Raw genomic sequence first — 22,403 nt, 5'->3', positions numbered from 1 at the left:
GGAGCAGCATTTCCTCATATTCCTAAGTCTTCCAAATTAATTTAATTTGTACTCCTAAAGTTTTTAATGCTGGGAGAAGAGTCTGTGAAATCATTAGGTGAGATCTGCAAGTGTCTGTGAGAAGGGATGCAGTGAAGCATCACCTCAGGCTCCAGAAGCATTTCTTGTTCAAGGAAATTCAGTTTGCTGTGAAGAGGCCTAGGGTGGGATTTCTGGAAAAAGGAGCAGGAACAAGTCCTATACAAGGTGTCTTACAGTGATGTATTTGTACAAACACCACAAGTTATGCTAACTCCAGAATCTCTGCTGTCTCCTTTCCCATGGCAATGCCTGGGGTCAGTACTACTGCAAGAGATGAAAGCAGTAACTCAAAAGCTGTCCTTATAATCATCTGTCAAAGAGACAGCTCAAAGGGCTTTGCTGGCAAGGGATGGGCAGCCAACACCAACAAATCATCCCCCAAAAAAATTCTCTCTTAAAATTTTAGACAAGGTGAGGTAGTATTTATGGATTTGCCTGTACAAAGTATGACTGACAGTTAGCAGGATGGCATCCAAAGAGCCAGTCAAAGGGTTGTTAAACCTGCCAGTGAAAAAAAAATACAATTTCATAATTATTTCAGGCTTCCCTGGGAGATCAAAGAGCAAAGCTGATACAGGCCTGGTAGGGAATTGTCTAGATTTAGGAAGAAGAGGCTAAAGCTGTGATTACTGCTGGAAATGACTGTTGAGGGAACACCTATTGAGCTAGCAGTAATTAAGGAAAAAAAAAAGCCTTGTCTTTTCCTATTACTAAGGTAAAAAGGAGAGATGGGCTGGCCAGGGCAAAGGGCTTTCATGGGAATGCTACAGCAGGGATGAGTGCCCAGCAGGTCTGTCACAGTGCAGTATCACACCAGGCTGATGAGCTTGATGAGGGAAATGCTAATTTGGGTGAAACTTGAACATTTCAATGAAATTCCTGCATCTTCATGAAGGCTACTTTTAATAACATAATTTTCCATCAGCAAAGACAGTAAGAAAAGCTGATGCACACTGGGTGTCATCCCAAGAGCTGCATCTCTAGGTGCATTCAGGATTGTGCCTTGTCCCGTTGGGAAGGATCTCAAGCCACTCAAAGGCAGAGAAGGGTCACGCAGGGAATGGGCTGGATCTCCTTAAGGCACAGTTGGTAGCGTGGGGAGGTGCAAGAAATTGTTTCCTTGTCTGAAAAAAATTTTAATACTTTGAAATTTTTCCCTTCCCAAAATGCACAAACTTTTTTCCCCCAAATCCAACATTTTGGTTCTGAGTATTCCATATATTTTTTTTCAGTAACTTCAAACCAGGATATTTCAAAAACATCCCTTACTTAGTTGAAATTAATTGACCAGCTAAGGAAAGAAGGCATTTTGAGCTCAAGAGAGAGCTTTTCTTTAAATGTTGTTGAAAAGGAACATTCTGAACATGTAAAAATATGCATATATTTTTTAAACAGACTGTAGGAACTTGTTCCCAGAATGTTTCTGTTTGATAAATTATTGTATTGTCACAAATGTTGCTGTAACAACAGTGTTGTTGCCCAGTCTAGTTGGTTTGTGAAACAGTTTTCCAGTTTTCTTCAGAGTTTTTTTTGAGCTGACTGCAAAAATAAGTTTATACAATTTCTACTGATAAGGAAAAGCATTTTTAAGAATTCTGCTAATAACTCTGCCAGGAGCTAGTTACACACCAGCTTGCTGGGATTTCTGTTAATCAGAAATTTGCATTGCCTCAGTTCCTACAAACTTAAACCCCAGCATTGGCTTTGTTTATAGGATATTTGGCTCTTGGTCATGGGGGATTTTGGGAAAGGGTCAGAATGTGGCAGGGACACTGTATCTGCTCAAGAAGGTAGTGGCCACCAGGAATGGAGCCATCAGGAGATGCACTGACAGTCCCATTTTCTCACAGCAGTAATTTCTATGGCAAACATATAGCCATGGCTCTTAAATCCACCCACACAGATGTGATTGAGCACCTGCATGTTGGAGAGCTTCTGGCTGCAGACATCAATGGAGAGGGGTGTCATTGACCCCACACTTCATGGCATCTTCTGGACTTTGGCTAAAAATAATAATAATGTTATTCTCCCCACATGCTGTGTGCTCAGGTTCATGCCAGTCTGCCTGCACCCACCCCATCCCCCTCCAAACACTGACCCCGCAGCCCACCTTGCTCCACTCCAAACAGGACCTGCAGGGTGTTCTCAGAGACACACTGACCACTGCAAGAGCAACAGGCACCTATGGAAAGAGGCATTGCTTCATGTGGCTGAAGCTTCCATAATTACTCAGCTGGAAAGTTAATTAATTCCTTAATTATATTGAAACAATGATCAGAGTTTTTTTAAATTAACCTCTTCTACATGATGCCTCAAATCCAGCCCCGGCCCTGGCACAGCCCTGCTGAAGCACAGTGAGATGTTAGGGGAGGACCTGAGCTCCCAGAGCAGGACAGTGGAAGTGGTGGGTGCCTTGGGGGCTGTAGGGCAGCTTCCCCCTTCTCTCTTCCCCACTACAGGCACACACCACAACTGGAGCTGGGAGTAACAGGGCCTGGGTTCTTCAGTCCTTATGGGACAGCAACCAGAGCCATGCACCAGCCATCAAGAAAAGGTTCAGCTTGAACCTTGATGGAGAGCTGGCAGATCCACACCTTGAAGCAACACAGTTCCTCACCCAGAATACATGAAGTTAGGTTAGGAAGCATGAGAGTTTCCTCTTTAACAGTCAGTATCATCCTCTATCCCTGTTGCTTAGCTGTAGGGACACACACATTTCATGGGATTGCATCCAGCAGCAGCCAGAATGGTGCTGACAGGGCTCATTTGGAGCAGGCATCTTGGGAAAATCAGCATCCTTCCATCCTCTTACTCTGGTTTTGGGCAGTACAGAAAAGCAGTGGACATTGTTAGGCTGTGTTGCCAACCATGTCTTTTGCTGGCCCACATAAATTGGAATGAGCTGTCCCACTCACCCTGCACTGATCAGGCCATTCACGGGGCATTTGCCCCCCTTGCACAGGCCTTGCCTGGCCTCTTGGTCTTGAGGAGCCAGCCTGCCTTTGCCTAGCTATTTCACTGCTGGTGTCAACATGAATAAACCATATTCCTTTTAAGCTACCTACAACTCTTGACAGCTACAGTGATGTAAATAAAGCAGCTAACGCAGATGCTAATATTAATTCACATGACCCAGTTGTGCTTCACTAATAGTATCTGGGTTACCAGGCGGCCAAGACAAGAACACAAAATATTTAGCCTGTCTCAGTCTGCTACACAAAAAAATCAAGCATTTGAAGATGGTAGTTTCTAAGCTAAATCTCAGAGCTGCCCTCCATTAGGAAAAGGCACAAGGAAGGTCTGAAAAGGTCACAGGAATCCGTGTTTAGTGATGTTGAGCAGTTAAGCCATGCTGGCCAGGCACAGGGTGATACCAGCACCTCTTCCTATGCTGCCATTGTGAGTTATGTTGTAGTTCTTAAAGTAATAATTGCGATATTAGTTAGCAATATTAAGATTTCAGGATAATAACCCATATAGCCCTTTCTGGTTGCAGCCTTTATGCTCTTGCTCATCCCTTTGGTTTCTGCCCAGGAGCTTTGTTGATGTTCAACTTTTTCTGGAGCAGTTCCAAGACTGTCAAGTGTTAACAGTGTGAAAAAGTGTTAGGGGAGAAACATTAATGCTGCCATTCAACCTTAAGCAGCTGAAACAAAACGGCTGGGCCATTCCAACCTGCCTTGACACCCATGGCACAGCCTGACACATCTGTTCAGCTCTCCACGTATATGGGTGCTCTGAAGCCTCATGCTGACGTTCAGCAAAAATGGTCAACAGCTGTTTTTCATGAGCTGTAGGTGTAATATTGCTTCTTTAGAGAATTGAAGAGCCCTTCCAGAAAGGCCAGGCTCAGGGTCTGGCTGTTCAATACCATTTTTATTTATCCTCACAGTTGTGCAATGAAAATACAGAGGTGCACAAGCAACTAGTCTTCAGCCTCAGCACAGATTTTTGCAAAAGCCGAGTTATTGCCACATGTACATGGTTGTGGGTTTGGGCTCTTGGTGATAAAGAGACAACTCTTCCTACAAAGAACTTGTCTTGAATTTGCTGAGAACAAGCTGAACAAAGACAGGGAAACAGCCTTTGCTGTGTGTAGGGTACAGGTGTGCTGTTTGTGTTTTCTGTGATAACACAACCATGTGGCTGCAAGAGGCATAATTGTGCTGCTCACAGCAGGCTTGGGGGCTTAATTAAGCTTCTAGTGTTCTGTAAAGTTCATTTCACTGTTCAGTGGAGGACAGTTTAGGTTAAGCATAATAGGATTACTGCTGCTATATACAGCCTTGTAAGCCAGGAAGTCCTCGTAATGGGCCTTTACCCAGTAGGAAAATCTTTTCAGAGGATGCTTTTTATAAACTGAACAGTTGCCCATGCTGTGAGTGTGTGGGGAAGGGGATCCTTCCTGCCTTACGTAGGTGTGCTGGAGCCAGCCCAGGTAATCACCCTGGGACAGCACTCAGTTGGCCATTCCAGGCACACGGTAGTTGGCCCCTCATGGTGCAAGTCACGTATTTGCTGTCCCATGGAATGGTCTTTCCTTGTAAGAGCTTCCCCTGATACTAATCCTGGGAATAAAGTCCAGGTGGCTTCAGCCAGGAGAGCCCCGGCCAACATCACTTGCCCAGCCCCATGCAGCTCTGCTGAGCACAGTGGCAGGCAGACATCAGCCTTCCTGTGGGAATTCTGAGGTTCAGCAAGTAACAAGGCAAGAGCAGAGCTGTGTTTGTGTGTGAGTAGCTAATTCACCAGCATGTCTTATTAAGAGCAGAGACAGGAGTCCCAGGCTACTGCCTGCAAGAGCCAGAGCCCTGCTACTCCTTTGGGAGCAGAGCCAGGCTGAGCCTGACACTTTGCCACTAGTCAGGAACAGCTACAAACCTTGGTAGTTACCCATGATGCATGGAGGAGCAAGCTCCACTGAATACAAGATGGATTTTTAAAAGCACCAAGTCCTGAACTCTCACTCTGCCCATCTCAGCTGCTCTTAAAAGAACCAGCACCTGGGAAATTCCTGCTCGGCCACACAGGCTGGGCCCTGCAGCTGGCTGAGCTACAGCACAGGGGCAGGGTGGGCTCTGCACACCCAGAGCCTCCTGTGGCCCTGAAGCCCCATGCCATGGTCCAACCATCCATCTTGCTCAGGACCTGCCAAGCCCAGGGAGCTGATGCACTCAGAGAAGGCTCTTCCCCTCACTGAAACAACCCAGTAGCACCCAGCTGAAGGAGACATGCCAGCCAGCACCCTTGGCTCCTGCTGTGAGCCTCTTCCCACTGGCTCTAGTCACTACAGCATTTTAATGCTGTATTTTCAAATGCCTTTTTCCTAGTGCAGAGGTGATCTGTGTAGTGGTGCAGGGGAGATGGGAGCACCGGGGGAACCAAGCCCAGGCACATCCCATGAGCACTGAGATGCTGGGCACATGGAGAGATGGCAGCTGGATTAGGGGGAGCAGGTATTTCTTGGGCTCCCCTGGCTCTGGAGAGCAGCACCCCTATGTGATACTGTCACATCACCCCAAGAAGCACAAGCGGAGCTCAGCTGTGAGCAAAATCCTGCTAATGCTGTTCCCAACAAGGCCAATTCAGGCTGGTTTCCTTATCTTTGCCTTTTCTGCACAGCAGCAGGTAATTCATAGACAAAACAATCAGTGCTTATACACACAGAGAGACTCTTAGGAGCTAGTCTTAATCTTTCCAAATCCCTTAATATACCTTATGTGTACAGTTTGGAACTTGTAGATTTAACATGATAGATCGATTTCACACACTATCTCAATGGAAAATGACATTAATAACTAAACTATATTTTGTTAGCCCTGGCTAAGCTTCTGCAGAGCACTGAGCTGTGGTAAATCTGTCCAGAGCAGAGCAGCAATGCAGCCAGACCAAGTTCTCTGATTGTATCTGCTGTTATTGCCTGGATTATATAAAGCCCAAGTAGTGGTACAGCCATTAGGAGAATTTAACCAAATAACTGCAGTTCGAGCAGATGCTATAACCTATCAGCTGGAATGATTGTAGTTATTTTTCACAACTCCCCCAGAACAGAGAAAAATGGCCGAGAGTTGAGTGGGTCATGCAGATTGACAGGGGAAGCTGCTGTGACTGGTTGAAACAGATGACTCAGGTGTTTTGCTTCATGGATTTCTGCATGTACCAGTGGGAATTTCCAAGAGGTTTCTCCAGTAAGAGCAGACAGGCAAAAATACAGACTTTCCTCATTACCCATCCCCTAGTGAAACTGGACACACGTGCTCGTGTCCCTGAGCTGTCCTCTCCTCCCCACCCCTCATGCTCTCACCTGGAGCAGCTGGTATTTTTGAGCAGCATGTGCAGTGCTCACACATGAACCACAGCATCTGTTTGGCAGCCCCAGGAGCTGTGTCACTTGGCTCTCTTGCTGAGTGGCACCCAGCCTGGCTGGGGAAGCAGATGTCTCATCCCAGCCTGGGGACTGCTGTGGTACCACCGTGCCCATAGGCATGGCCCAGCACCCACTGCTTCATGCTACCCATTCTCCACCATGGCGTGAACTGGGAGCTTGTCTGCACACAGATGTTATCCTGTGGCAACTGCAGTGCAAATTACAGGCACCCTCTGCTTTGCACAGATGGTACAGGGAGGTTTCATTTTGTAGAGCAGCTGAGTTTGCTTTTGGAGCTACTTTGCAGGTAGTGGCCAGCACGAGCAATGCAGACTGGCTCCTGTGGCCCAAGCTTTGGTGTTGGCACCCACACTGTCCTGCACTGAGATGTCTAACAAATTATCTGGGCTCCCCCCTCCTCATGGGGACAGTGATGCTCACTTATCTCACAGAGCCCTGGGAAGCTTGTTGCATGAGTGCCCATGAGGCAGCCTCCCCCCACAGCCTCAGAGGCTGGGTGGGAATGGTGCTGTGTGCTTGGTCTTGCACGTCCAGTCCTGACACTGTGACTGTGCTACCAAGCACAGAGCCTCCTATGCTGCTCTCCTTTGCCTTCAGAGGAAAAAAATGTTTCCACTGCGTAAATCAAGCTATGGCCAACCCAGGGTATTGTTTTGTCTATGTTTTTATGTCCCTTTCAATATACATGTCAGCTCTGCCACATTCTGTCTGTTCGAAATGCCTGGGTTTACACATTACCTCATTAGTCTTACTGTCTGTCCAGCATTTTTTCCATCCTACAGGCTCCTCACTCCTTCTGCGTCACTGTGATTAAATAATTTTCTTAGGCCATTAGCAACAAGGCTTAGTGTTTTTCATACTCCTGGCTCCATAGGAGATGATGTGGGAAGGGGCTGAGGAGGGGGAATATGTTGGCTTCTAAGTCTCAAGCCGGCGATGTCAGAATAGAGCAGCACAAAAAAAAAAAGTGTACTTTATGGTGCTGCTGTCACAAAGCAACACAGCAGAGCGGTGGCTTTGTGTCAAGAAACATTGAGCAGAGCAGTTTCTGTGTTTATTTTTTGGAGCAGCCTGAACTAAGGAAAGAAAAAGCCCAGAAACCTCCCCCAGCAAGGGGACACGCTTGGCTATTGCGGAGCCGTTCCCCTTGAAAACACAGCTCAGGGTTCAGGGTCTGTGCTGGTGGGATTAACCAGTGGCCTTAAAGCACAGGTTTGGGAAGCCTGATCGTGCTGCTGCCCTGTCACGCACTGGGGCTGCTGTCATTAAGGCTCTGTCAGTTTCCAGCAGCCACCTTTGCACGCTGTGATTTTCATGGGGGTATAATTTAACCCAAAGCTCTTGCTTGGCAGCATGCTATTTTACTAGGTTACTTAAAAATATGTTTGAACCATTTCAAATTACAGATTGCCCCTTCCCCCCCCCCCAAAAAAAAAAAAAAAAAAAGAAAGAAAAAAGAAAAAAAAAAAGCTTTCTTAAATTAGAGTCACTCTTTTAAATTATAGGCATTAAAACTTGTCTGGTAAATTATTATCTGGGTACCTGTTGGGTGTGGGGTTTTCAGGGGGCAATTAAGGAGCACCCGTCTTTACTGTAGCAGCAGGTGGCTAATAAACTCTTAAAAGAAAGTGATTGGAAAGGAAGGGATCTGCCTGGCTCCCTGTGGGGCTATTACTGGGTGATCTTAAGAACAGCTTGTTGAAGCCAGGTTGGTTCAAAGCCTGTGCTCAGGACAGTCACATCTGCTGCTGGGGTCTTAATTTGCACCAGGCCCATCTGTGCACACTGAGCAGCAGAGCCTGGCATGTGTGGGCAGGGGAAAGGCTCACTAACACCCTGCACATGCACACAGTGACCTTTATGGAGGATTTTATCTCTGATAGTATAATGAGGTTTGTGATTTTTTTTTTTTTTTTCATGAAGTCCAGGTCTCATGCTGCAGACCCTCGTGAAGGCAGGGACAGGGTAGACCAGAGTCAGGTGGGATTTGCTCACTCATGTCACCTCTCTCTCCTGGCTCCAGCATCACATCCAGGCTACAAAATCCATTTGGCTGGATTTGGCCACAGAGCTAGAGCTCAGCTCAGGTGCTTAATGCGGGGATACACCCTGAGAGCCCATAAAAACCCTGTGCTGTGGGAGGGAAATCCTTGTGACATTGCACCTGGCTGTAGCAGGAGGGACTCCTGCATTGAGCCACTGTGCCACCTGGAGTCTGTCCTCCCGGTGCTCACACAACCATTCTTCTGCCAAAAAAAGAACACTAATAGACTTATTTTCTTCACAATAATAAAACAGAGAAACAGCAACAAAGCCAAGAACACTGAGGTGGTGACAGCAAGAGTCTGGCTTAAATTCCCCAAAATAACATCAGCTGGAGCATGATTTCAAAGCAGCAGACACTGTGCTGGAAATGCAGAGTGGGGGTTGTTATTTTTTTTCTTCAATAGAATTTTCTTTAACAATAATACAATTTTTCTTTGACTAACTCTATAGTTTGCATTTCTTCTATGTTTTCCACCGTCTTCACATAGAGGGAGACTGAATGCAATTGTTTGCTGAAAACAACAACTTTGGAGGGGGATATGAGGTCCAATTTGGATTCCTCTGAGCATCCAAAGCTGGAGAGAGAAACCTTGGAAGAGGTGGGTTAGCCCTGGAACAGGCACTCCAGAGCCCTCCTTCCAGGCTGCCCTTCATAGGAACTGAGCATGGTCCCACACTGGTTTCAAGCTCATTTCTTTGGGAATTATTTTTTTTGGTGCAGAGAGAAGGTGTTGCAAAATATGGAACTGGGAGGTGTAGGTCCATTATATCATGTATTCCAGCCTTTGAAAATCCTCTGTTTAAGTGAGGGTTGCTCAGGCTGTAGCTCACTCAGTGCATAAGCAAGCCTGAGGATCTCCCACCCACAGGTGTGGTGGCACAGGGAGGGGGATCCCACATCCCACACTCGAGTGTCCATGGAGCAAAACCCTCCTGGCGTGGCCGTCAGACGCTGCTGGGGGCAGCGTGGGGGGACATGGCTTTGGCTGTCACTTTGACAAAGCGACCCTGCTGCTGTGTTGCCCTATGTGTTTAATAATATTTTAGCAATTTTCAAGAGTTGTTTTATTTGACAGGCTTGAAAGGTAAACTGTCAGCATCTCAGTGCTTCCCCATGGAGCACTGAAAGAATCCAGGAGCATGGCTTTACTGGCTAATTTGATCCCTTTCTGTCTTCATTATCTCTCCCTTTGGTAACTGGGGTCTTTGTTAGTTTAGTGGTTTAAATGGATTTTGGAGAAAAATCTAGAAGCATAGAAGGGGCTGGATTTGACTGATTTCTAAACAGGAGCCATCCCTTCCTCTCCTGCCTTGCTGACAAAGTATTTGCTATTTTTTGTTTAGATTCCAATAGTGTCACCTCTTGCGTGCAGCTTTAATACAGCCTGAGTAACTCTTCACATTTCCAAGAGCAGGGCAGACCAGCACACTTGAATGCAAGTGCACACAGGCTTTTATATTGATCTGAAGTTCATTTCTCCTAGCCTTGTTCACTGGTGCTTTTATGACAATTCTTCTGTCCCTTGGTTGTTCTGGGGACCTGGTGTCCTCGCCAGGGTGGGTTCAGGCAGGTAATGCTGGTGAGGAGGTGTTTACCCAAACCTGAGTATCCTGTCAACATCCCTGGAGGTATTTAAAAGCCATGTAGACGTGGTGCTTAGGGACATGGTTTAGTGGTGGAGTTGGCAGTGCTGGGTTAATGGTTGGACTTGATGATCTTAAGGGTCTTTTCCAACCAAAATCATACTGATTCTAAGTACTTCCTCCAAACATCATCTTACACCAGCTGTCCCTGCTTGTGCCCATAGGTGAGCAGCCTCTCCTTGCTTGGCATATGTCCTCAATTGGGGAGGCTGGTGTTTAGGTGCCACTGCTCAGAGTGTGTATCTCACCTACATCTTCCCTGGGGCCAGGGATTCATTTGGCACAAGCCTGGCTTGTCTGGGCTCCAGTTAACAGCTCCTGGCTGGGAGCCTGCGCTGGCACAGCGGCAGCAGCACAGGATGAGCCCGGCCAGCACACAACATTATTTACTCCTTCTGCAAAGGTACAAAGCCTTAGAGGAAATGAGTTAACCCACCAACAGACCCAAGCCACACGTCTTCAGTCAAGCTTAGCCACAGTAGTAGCAGCTCCATGTCTGGCTTATTCACCCCGGAAATAAGGAGAGCCTGTGCCTGGCTCCCTGCCTGCCCAAGGGAAGGGTCTGCTCCTTGCCCTGATGATCTCAAAGAATCATTTCCTAAACAAGTCCACTGACTGCTCAATAATAAATGTCTCTGCCCAGAAGATAGTAGAACTCTCATATCAAAAACTGGGATCTCAAGAGACTTTGCTAGCAAAACTCTGCAGAGAACAAGCTCCTTCTCTGGGATGTTGCAGGGAGCAATATATAAGGTGTTAAATTAAAAAAATAATTGCTTTTTGTACGGCATTTTTAGCATTGCAATTTCTTCTCCCAGCTGGCGGGGTGAAGTTGAACAGTGTGGCATGAAAGCTCAGGATTCACTTCTTAATTTTTTTCCCTTGTGCTTTCAGTGGCCACTCACTGGAAGTTACAGTTTGGGTATTTCCAGAGTACAATTGCTGCTGGTTTACAGAACTGAAGCAAGTGTTGATGTTTGCAAAGATGCCAGGGCACTGCCACAGCCTCCAGCTCTGCAGTGAGCAGGTGTGTCCCCAGGCACACAGATTCTTTAAATCTGGCTGGGAACATTGTGGTTTCAGCTTATTTCTACCTACCACTGAAATGATCAAATAATCTCTTGCCATTGGATTTATAATTTTTTTAATGTGTGTGCCTGAAATTATCAAAAGGGCTTTTCATGCAATGGGGTGAGCAAGGGAAGGTCTCAAGGTCAAACCCAAAAACAGCCTAATGATTCTGGGACTCAGATCTGACCTCCAATAGCAGCACTGAGCCAGAGGATGAGCAGTTCAGGAACCAGAAAATGAAGCTTTTGAAGCCAATCATGCCCTCTGGCAGTGAGCAATCAATTGAGAGGGAAATGAGGGAGAGAAAAAATAAAATAAAGAACATTCAGCCAGGCTGCAAGGAGGGCAGTGCCATAAAGCAGGACTATCCCATAACTAGAGCAGCACCTTTTTCCCTTCCTCTCTCTTTCCCAGGGGAGGGTGGCCATGGGAACAGACACGCTTTGTGCCCTCTGAAGGAGATGCAGGAGCCAGCAGATTGACCCTACCTGCAGCAGGTTAATTGGGACACACAGCCCCAGGGTCGTTACCCCTAGGGATGCTTTTTCCTCTCTAAGAAATAAAGAAAAACAATAAGTCAATATTAGCTCCTCTGATGAGCCTGGCTGTTCAGGACTGCCTTGGGAATTGCCAGCTCATTCCATGAAACACACGGAGAGCTCTCAGCTGTTGGGGACTCTCATTCACGTCTCTCTTTGCTAGATTTCAACCACTGAAAGGTTATTTCTAGATCCCATGGTAATTCCTATCAACTTCTTTCCCTGCCATGCTGAGAGTGGCTTTTTTCCCTTAGTGTTTTGCTTCTTTAAATGACTCCCAGTTTTAGACTGGATTTATTTTTCCCACTCGGCAGTGGGTTTCTCCCTGTGCTGGGCTTCCTCTGTGGCTTGTTTCCAAATGTGATGAACAACTACTTACCAGACCAGGTCCAGCAGCTCCTATCAGGCAGCAGATGATTGTCACAAGTGCTGTCAATGAGAGATGCTGGACATTGCATGCAGGAAAAAGCTGTATTTTAATACCTGGAACTGGGATCTTTTGGAAATCTGGCTCTGTTGGGAGTTTTTGGCATGTTGGGCTGCACTGGTGCTGAGGCCAAATGGCAGCACAGAAATAGGTGCCTATTTCTGCAGATATGCAGAGCACCAGGAGAGCTGGGATTGCCTCTTCCAAGCTGGGAGGCTGTGGGGTAAATCCCCCCATTCATCAACCAGCATAAGGATTTTTTGTGCCTTGTTCAGGAGTCAGGTGGTATCTGGGCTGCCCTGTGGGAAGCAAGTGTCCATGGAAAGGGTTAAGTGCTGCCCTCAGGAAGGTGGGTCTTACCAGGCTTGATGGAAGAGCAGAGAGCTGAAGCTCTGCCAGAGCTCGTTAGGGATAATGCAACCTGATGGGAGACAGAGCTTTATCCAGCAGCTGAGGGAGCCCCTGGGGCAGCTTTCATCTGACCTTGCACTGCCTGCAGGTCCCTCCCAGGGCACGGCCCCTGCACACCCCTGGCTCTTCCCAAAGAAAGTTATTGCAGATGGAAGGGGTGGAGGTGCTGCTGCAGGATTGTGGCACTCCAGAGTCAGACTTGTCCGTGTTTTGAGGGACAGGTTATTTTCTGCTGACCAAGCAGAGCCTTAATCAGAACATCCAAACACCACAAGAACTGCATCCCATGGTGACAGGGGAAGCACAGGAGGGGAGGCAAGTGGGGCCACGATCCGGGAGGACAGTTCAGCTGAACTGCAATGACATTTCAGAGCAGAAACACACACAAAAAAGAAGTGACCTGGCCCCAGTCCACCCACAGAATGGGTTTGCAAACCCCAAAGCTGTCGTGCTCACAGTTTGCTTGATGTGCGAGATAACAGGACCACGTGCCTGACAGAAAATCCCAAGTTTCCCAGCACATCAAAACCGCGCGTTTCCCTGGAATGACAAGTTCTATCTTTGGCAAACAAAACTCAGACTCTTTAATGTGCTTCTCCCCCAGTGCACCATGTTAGCATGTGTTTGTTTGGCAAACAGTTACTAGGAGGCCTCGGCAGGATTAAAAAAAAAAAGTGATAGTGGGTATTATTATTCATGGATGGAGTTGGGGAGGAGAAAAAAAAACAGTGCTCATGTAGTCAACAAGTTCAAATAAGGTTCAATTTTGCTATTCCAAAATCTGCTGCTATGATAATGAGACAGTCAAATCAGCTGAAATTAAGAGCTCAGGGAGGCTCAGCCTTTCCAAGAAGTACATTCGTGACAAGCTTGGTTTCTGCCAGGCAGTATATAGTGCAGTGTCAGCCTATATTAACACAGAAACCCCAAACAAAAAGCAAGCAGCTGAAAAATGCACTGAAACCCAGTCAAGTGTATAATTTCCCGTAGTCTTCACTGCTGGTCTTTGCTCTTCTGCACATGAATTCAAATCCAACATACCATCCAGCACTGTTCAGCTGCCACTTGCAGGAAACCCTGCCTGCTCCCTCTCCTCAATAACCATTCACTAGAAGGCAGCATGACTGCATTTTCCAATCAGTTTCAATCAGTGACTGTTATTAGGGCAAAAAAATCAGTAAAACTGCCACAAAAAAACCCCCTCTGAACCAACACCCCCTCCGCCCCCAAGAAACAGTATAAAAAAAACCAGCTCTGCTTCCTATCCAAATAGACAGAGTGGCTTTATTTTCTTTTATCTCTCCCCTCACCCCCCTTTTTTTCTTTCTTTTTCCTTTTCTTTCTACTCAGCTTTGGTTTTCTGCAGTCCTCTGAGCACACAAAAGGTGTGGTAAAGGAAATATAAGTTCATGTTGTAAAAGTACTTCTCTGCTATCATGGTAGCAAAAATGAGTCTCTGCTGCTTGTGACCAACCTGGGAGGGTGACAGCAGCAGGGTGACCTCAGAGGTCTGTGCTGAGAAGGGGATGAGAAGAGACTGCACCCTGTGATGTGTATCTCATTGCTGTCCTGCCTGTGCAGTGTCCACTGGGAGCGTGCTGGGCTGCAGGAGCAGAGGACAGGCTAGCAAAAGAGAATTCAAAGGTATCAGAAAGCTGAGGGCTACCCAGAGGAGGTGTTTGTTTCTTGTGGTTTGGAAAGACTTACTGTTGTGTTGATGTCCAGAAGTCACTGAGCATAGAATGAATGTTCCCAGATTGCCAGCCAACATGTCAGAGTTTGAGCTTTTTCTGAGCTCAACAGAAACCTTAAAAAATAAATTTAAAAATAAATAAATAAACCTCACAAAGCAACAAAAAAAAATATCCCGCAGAGAACCCCGTATACATCGCCACACTTCAGTTTCATCCTCCACATTTATAGCTAGAATGCATCAAAATTATCTTACTGAGCTGTGCTCAGTCTCTTGTTGAAATGCTGACCTATGCTGCCTTTTCTTTTGTGTCCTCACAGATTCTGTGTCTACTGCCTCTACTTGCCACTTGCTAAGGCCTCATATTAGTAGGAGTGTTTAATTGCCAGGCATTAGCTTTTAGCTGCTTTTGTACACAGTTTGTATACAGTTGTTGCTATTTATTAAATATGTGATATCTAATCCAGTGCTTAGTGCTTACAAAAGGAAGAGCTATCTGTGCTTGAGATTAAAACACTTCATTCACTTAGTGCCAATGCCCTCACCAAGGGCTCTGTGCTCTGCTGTAGTGAGAGAAAACCCTGGGGCACCCAGGCTGAGGAAGGGTGGACCCTTGTGTTGACATGTCCCTGCACACAGCTCTTCTGTCTGACACGAGGACAGGCTGCCAAAGACAAAGATACGGGTGGGCACGATGGAGAGCAGAGAAGCTGATCAGGAAAACAAGAGGGTTTATCAGAATAAAGGACTGAGAACTAGGAAGGTGCTGAGAGCTTGAAGGGATCCTGCAGAGATGTTTCCCACCACCTGCAGGCTTCATACATCTCTTTTGCAGAAAGAAGGGGTGCTAATATTAAACTTCTTTGCAGGGTACTTGCAAGGAATAAACAATTAACAGCTGTAATCCCCTGTGTGAGCTCTTACATCAGGCTGTAAGTGTAGGGGAAAACCTTGGGGCTGCACAGCTGGGGCAAAGGCTGCACCAACAGCACAGGAGAATTTGTCTCCCTAAACCGTACAGAGTCCCCAGCTTGTAAGGCAAAAAAAGCACCTCAGAATAAATTTTGTGCCCTTGTTCCAAGCATGAATGAAAAAAAAACACGAACCACCAAACCCTCTGAAACCCGCTGGAGAAACCCCCCATGGCCTGCAGAAGGAGCCCACGTGCAGCGCTGCCAGTAAGTTAAGGAACAGCGTCCTGAACTGCTCAGAGCTCGGGCAACTGGGGTCGTGCTGGCGTCAAACGTTAAACAGGTAGAGAGGACTTTGCCTCCACCTTTCTGTCTGTAGGGATTTACTATTCCTGCAGGCTTTCCTGGCTTTCATAACGTCATTAGTGTGGCTGATGCTGGTAACGGGATTTGCTGCTTCTAACACGTTTCTGGAAAAAAAAATGTTAAACAGGTCACCGTTTTGCAGACAAAACATCACTTCAGCTCTACTCTGATTTCCTCACCATGTAGCAGCCCAGTGTGGTAGCAATGAGTAGGTAAATCTCCCCGCAGCAAAACTAATTACACCTCTTGGTGAGTAAGTGGCAGTGGAACTGGTTTAGTTTTCAAAAAAATTCCACACTATAATATGCAGGACTAATGTGTCTCAGATTTGAAAAGAATTAATAGCAATTATTCTCCTGCATATTCATGAGAGGAAGACTGGTTTAGCAATCAAGCTAACAGTTCTTGCTTAATTACATTTAGTTGATTTCATGCTATCTTGGCACATTCCTGATTGAATTTAACCATTTAAAAAAAAACCCAAACCCTCCCACAACTACTCCAGCAAACACCAACACTTTAAGCTCAGCATCCCCTGTAAATAATGTCTGAGGCTGAGCAGATTGCTGGGGACAGTGGGAGTTGATCACGAGCCTTTTCTCTCCTTGGTGCAGGGTAAAAATCACAAAAGCATCTTGGAGAGCAGTTCCCAGGTGTTGAGTCCCCAGTGCTGAGGGTTAAGGCATTCATTTTATTTTTTTAAATTATTTTTCTGAATCCAAACCATTATCTACTTGAATGCAAGATAGCAGGAATTGGTGACGTACCTGAAAGGGGAGCATTAAGCTGGAGGGAGGTTTTGTCTGGGCAGGTGGTCTGGATGTCAGCTAGTGTGGTGTGGAGGGCTGAAGAGCAGGTGGGATGTCCTGTGCTTTGGGGGCTGCTCATCATTAGGGTCTTTGATTCTCTTCCAGGGAAAGACCAGGCTGTGTGACACCTGCTGCCATTCCAGCTTCTGTGCTCCAAGGGCAGCGATTTGCAGGGCACAAAGAGTGGGAATGTGTGATGAACCCACAGCAGGTCAGGCAAGAGAGCTGGGAGAATGATGGCAGGAGCAGGAGGGAGGGAGGAAGAGCCCCGGGTCAGGCTGCAGGGAGTTGAGGACAGCAAAAGCTGGCGTGCCTGGGGCCCTCCTAAGGAGCAGGTGTCAACTTCTGAGGTGAGAGGCAGGAGCAGACCCTGCTGCCACAGCCAGGGGTGGCAGTAAGTCTGCCTGCACACACCTGCAGGGAGCCTGTGCAAACTGTTTGGCTCTGGTGCTGATGGGGCTGGACATCTTGCTGTAGTGCTGTTTGCTGGGGTTGTAGGCATCCTGGGCAGAAGGCAAGGCCAGCAGAAAGATGGGAAACTTGAGCTTCCATGTGGCAGGTGTTCGTTTCCTGGTTGATTTTCCCATGCCAGCAGCAGCAGGAACAGGTCAGGTGCTCCTATCTCAGCCCCTCCTGAGCAGTGCCCTGCCCCGCTGTCCAAAAGCTGCGTGTGCCTCTGCACTTTGCAGGAGTTTTGTTCATTGATCATTTTCTCCAGTTCACCATCTGCAGCTGGGCTTTGCTCAGAAGGAAGGCTGGCACCATTTATCATGCAATGGGGCTTGATAGCTCTCTGCCAACCGTGTTCTTAACAACATTAAGGAAGTTACAGGCAGCCATGCCTGAAGGCGACTTGTCTGCCCACTGTGGCTCAGTCAGCAGCAGTTGTAGCTGCAGCTCTCTGGGTGCCTGTGGGCAAAGGAAGCATTGCCATACAGTCTGCACAGAGGTGTTGTATCCCTTTCAAAACCAAACAGACTTACTCTTTCAACAGATGAAATTATTTCAGCTATAACTGAAATCAAATAACTAACCATTATTCAGTCTGGGCTTTTCCAGGCAATGTCAAAATTAAGATCTCATCTATATCCAAAGCAAAATAGAAATGGTTTTATCTTGATTTTGTTTTTATGGATCTTATACTATACAGTAATGCTTATGGAGAGCAGAGGAGTTTACATTCTTGCAGACTGTGGACACAGTCACTGGGGCATTGCAGGGATGTGAGCTGGTGTGTGCAGGGTCCTCCCCCCAATCAAGAGCACAGATCTCCTGGTGCAAATGGGTCTCAAGGACCCCCTTGGGGCAGGACAAAGTGGCACGTGAAGTGCCAGACCAGGGAAAACTCTTAAGCATGGGTTAAGAAATCAGTGGGACTTAAGGGTTTTGGAGATTCAAGGTCTTACATTGCATCTTAACATCCTTCCACATGAAAAAGCAGATTAAAAGTTCTCTGTATTTGTCTTGCAATCCTATCCACAAGTTTGGCCTCAACTTCTTGTCATGATTCAAGAAGCATTATCTTCCATTATGACCTCAGCATTTTCTATAAAAAAAACATCCTGCAAGCCCACTGGTCTGAACCATGACATCAGAAGTGACCACGGCCTTTCAGTCAATGAATAAATGGGCATTTTCTAGTGAAGAAATGTTTCCTAAACCAAGTCCCTGTCAATAAATACAATAGACATGTATAGCTGCCACCAGCAGGAGACATTACTCCTGTGCAGAATGAAGCAGGGAGATTAAGGAACTCTCCATCTGTTTCTGCACAGTGCAGCACGTGGGCGCTCTCTCAAAATATACTGTGCTCTCTGCTTCCCAGAGTCTGGGGAGACAGAGGCTGGCACAGGCATGGCAGGGTGGAGCTGGACAGTCTGACTCAAAGTATATTGTTTGCTTAGGGAAGTAAGGGGGGGTGCTGCAGGAAAAATCCCTTAGTAAATGGAGCAGGTGAATGAAAGCTGGTCCTGATGCCAAGTTCATTCTGCAGGCCCTGATGGAGCTAAAAAAGCACATTAGACAAAACCATTATTGAACTTCTTGATTACATAACAATTTCCTCGTCGTATTTCCAAGAATATTGAATCCATATTCAAACACCCTCCTACACTCTCCCACACACCACCCCTTCTCCTTGCTATATCAGCTTCATTACTGAGTATGAAGACAGAAAATGTGTAGGGCATGTTGCCACGAGCAGGGAGATCTCGGATGCTCACACAGATCTCAGAGCCATCCCTGGGATCTGGACAGCCAAGTCTCATTCGGTTTAATGGCCTTGCAAGTCTCTGGTCTTATGTCTTGACCTTAGTTAGGGTATTTAGCAGTGCAAAGAACAGATACTCAAGCAATAAATATCACCAAGCCTATATGCTGGGATAGTCTCACCTGCCTAAAATGTCCCTGCCTCTGTGCAGCCTGGGGGGAGCCACGCACAGCTTTGCTGCCCACAAACTGCTCCTGCCAGAGGCTCAGGAGAGAGACAGGACATTTCCGAGCAGACTGGGTCCTTTCTGGGAGCCCTCTTCCCCCTGGGATAAGCACAGACCCTGCCAACACAAAGGATGAGTCCCTGGGGCCACTCTCTCCCAGCGAGCAGAATGAAGCCCTGTGCAGGGGGCACCTGAAAGGTGCATGGTGGCTGCCTAGTTTTGGGGGAGATGGAGGAAGTGGGGATTAAGAGCTTGCAAGCATGGCACATCCATCCTGCCTCAGGAAGCAGCAGTTGCACACAAAGTGGCTATACTTACTCACGTAATAATCTTGCTTGTCTCATTTGCATATGTAATAACCAGCATGTATATACAATCATGCAAATCACTTTGAGGCAACTGCTAAAAATTCATTCAAAACTTTGCCCTGCCTGTCCTTGGGTTTCACAAGGGAACCATAGCAGCAATCCAGAGATTCACTCAATAAAAGTCTTTGGGAAACTCTTTGTTTAGTGGAGGAATTTTTTTTCTGGAATTCTGAAATCTGTAAATTCACTGGGATAGAGCCCTGTGCCACTGCATGCAGCCTGACTGCAGCAGCTGGACCCAGTTTTCTGTGGACAACTGCTCCTAGGGTGGGTTTGGTTGAATGGTGGATGCTACCAGGACAAGGTAGGCTTTAGAGCAGAAGGATCCTCTAAACCTTGCTGGAGATATTTCATCTCCCAGTTTTTTGTACTCTCCAACTGAAAAGTACTTTGAATATCTGAGGACAGTCAACTCACATTTAGGAGCTTTTCTCAGCCTGACAAGATGTATGATTGCAGTAGATCAATAAGGGGAATAATCTGCATCTTAAGAGCACAGGTGACATCTTGCTGCAACTTGCAGGAGAAATTATAAATGTCTCTCTCTGTTTATTGCTTAGCTCCATGGCTAAATCTACTAAACCCAAACCAAATTTTACCCTCAGATCTCCTAGTTTTTAAATTGATGTTCATCTGGCATCGCCTTGATCTTCAAAGCAGGAAGGTGTATCAAAGAAAACAGAAAGTATGACAACAATTACTGCTGCTGGATGCTATCTATTGAGTAAAGATGGACTGTTAATATTTACAGTGGAAGTGAAGGAGATAAAACACCCTGGGTACACTTAAGTCCACAAATAAGCCCTTCTGTGTATAGTGGGCAGAGATGAAACCAACAACAACAAAAAATAATAAAATTAAATTACCATTGAAAACATCCCAAGCACCTTCAGAAAAGTTGGGCTGGTAAACAAAAATTACATCAAAACCACAAAAAGAGCCTTCTAGGAAAGTAAATCAGGCTCCCTGCTTCTTGGGGGTATTACCTGGCCTGCAGGAGATGGTCTTTTGAAACAAACAGAAGTAGTCAGCATCTAAATTTCTCCTCACTTCATCACAGAACTCTTGACTTACATTTTATTCTCTTGAGACTGAAGCCATCAGTTCAAGTGCTTTTCCATGCATCCCTCTGAAGAGGCTCCCCCATTGCAAAGTTGTTGTGGGGTTGTTTGTATTTCAGCAGCAACTTTCTGGAAGAGGAAGGTGACGAGGAGGAGGCAGGAAAAGGTTTGCTAGTGCCATGGGGGTGCACAGCACAGCTAACAACAAACATTCTTTTAAGCAACCTGTTGAAAAAGAAAAAGGAATATTACCAGCATTGTTCTGGCAACTATTTAGGAACTGAAAGTGAGACTGTTCTGAAATTCCTGGTACTAGAGCAGTGCACAGGAGGCCATTTACACCACTCACTTCCATTTAATCCAATTTAGACAATGAAGCCAGAGTGTTTAATTGAGCTAATTTTTGTTTCTAGTCAAATCTCATTCTTCAGATTAAATTACTAGGTGTGCAGTGTCAGGAACAAATCAAAGTTATATAGTACATTTTAGTGAGTTAAATTATTTTATTACATTGATTTGGAAGGGATTTTAACAGCAAGTGGATTTAAAAACACTTGTTGAAATCAAAATTTCAGAATTTAAACTCCTGCCAAAAATTTGGAATTTTTTTTTAGGTATATGGGCTTTTCTCCTAAAGCCATAGCTTAAGCTTGCTATGCTAATTTAATTCAAGTGAAGCTTTCAGCCTTTGTAGACTATTTCTGGCTTTCAGCTTTGGAGAAGAGGTGAGGCTTTTCTTGAGAAGACCAATGTTTCTGAACCATTTTAGATCTGCATGTTTCTCCCACAGCAACAAGGCTTGTTCCACTGTAGTGACTGTCTGTTCAGGGATAAATGTTCACATGTCTGGTATTTCTTGACTGTCAGAATGTCTGTGCTGGGCTTGGCTGAAGAGAAATCCTACAAGAATTTCTTTCTCCAGTGCCCCAGGCAGCAACTGTGGATATTTGGGAATTGTGAGACTGATGGAGAAAGGTCACCTTGAGGAAGACTAAAATCTTATTAGCAAGAATTTGTCAGATTTCCAACTTATGACACACAACTCCTGTCGTATGTTTTATAATTCATTGCTTAATATTGTGTATCCAGTCATCCTGAACATACATTGCAATTGATTTCATGCTGCTTTTCTAACAAGAAGGAGAAAAAGGAGCATCAGGGACGAGCTTACACTGAAATGAATACACAGAACATGAGTCACATAGACGTGTGTTTTGAAACCATTGCTGTATTTGGTCAGTAACCTAAGAAACTAGATATAATCCCACCCAATTAACCGCAAATGAGAGGGAGAGTTCACTAGTAGAAAAATGCCCTTCTCAAATTGTCTGTCAGCTCTAAAACCTCCCTAAAATTACTTTAAAAAAAGATGTAATTAGGGAAAACTGGAAAGGTATGGAAGGACAGCCTCCCTACACCACCTGAAAGCTGCAAATACATTAATCCAGCACTTCAGGCTTTCTAGCTCTGCAGAGAAATTGGTGGCCCAGGACCTGACCAGATTTAGATGGGTTTTTGGAGAGGCTGCTCAGTGCAGACCCTGCTCCTCCCTTTGCACTGTCCAGCTCAAGAGCTGGTTTCTGACACTGGATGGGCTCTCCAGCGGTTGGACTGGCCCTGACCTGGCTGTCTCAGTGTGGTTTGCCTGGATGAGTTTGCTCTTTCCCCTGCCATGGAGGGCAGGGATAGCCACTTGGTCACATGCAGAGTACCTCAGAGCTCAGCAGGTTTAGGAAAGCTTGGTAAAGTTTTCATGTATTTCACAACCAAGTTTCAAATTAGGGTTGAGTCATTAAATAAGCGTGTATTACTTGTATGCTTAGATGCAGTAGAATTGTACACACATCTCTGTAATTAGCCAGAGGCACCCAAAGTTACAGATGTGACCATGCATTAAATGGAGGACATAGCTCTGATGGAATCTTGCATTCACAATTGCATTCCTTGTTTAGATTTCGGAGCTGGTTGTCCAGATGGGCTTTGTTGGGCACCTAATTAGTAGTTAATCAAAAGCTCCTGCTGTGAACTGCTTCACAGCCCTCCTGGCATCCTAGCTGCTTGGTACACATTCCTTGCCTGCAGAGAGGAGCTGAAGTAGATGCTTTATCTCCTCTATGTATCTGACATAACTGAAGCAGCTTCCAAAATCAAAT

The 22,403-nt window shown here is 46.0% G+C and overlaps 1 protein-coding gene across 1 annotated transcript in view; it reads left to right on the top strand.

Annotated features, from left to right (window-relative positions):
- The window catches only part of KCNB1 (potassium voltage-gated channel subfamily B member 1), a 115,230-nt gene that overhangs the window by 89,445 nt on the left and 3,382 nt on the right, over positions 1–22,403 (top strand). The window lies entirely within an intron of this gene.

This window comes from Apus apus, chromosome 15 (assembly GCF_020740795.1).
Source record: "Apus apus isolate bApuApu2 chromosome 15, bApuApu2.pri.cur, whole genome shotgun sequence".
In the NCBI taxonomy this organism is placed as follows: Eukaryota; Metazoa; Chordata; class Aves; order Apodiformes; family Apodidae; genus Apus; species Apus apus.
This window is presented reverse-complemented; position numbering and strand designations above follow the sequence as displayed.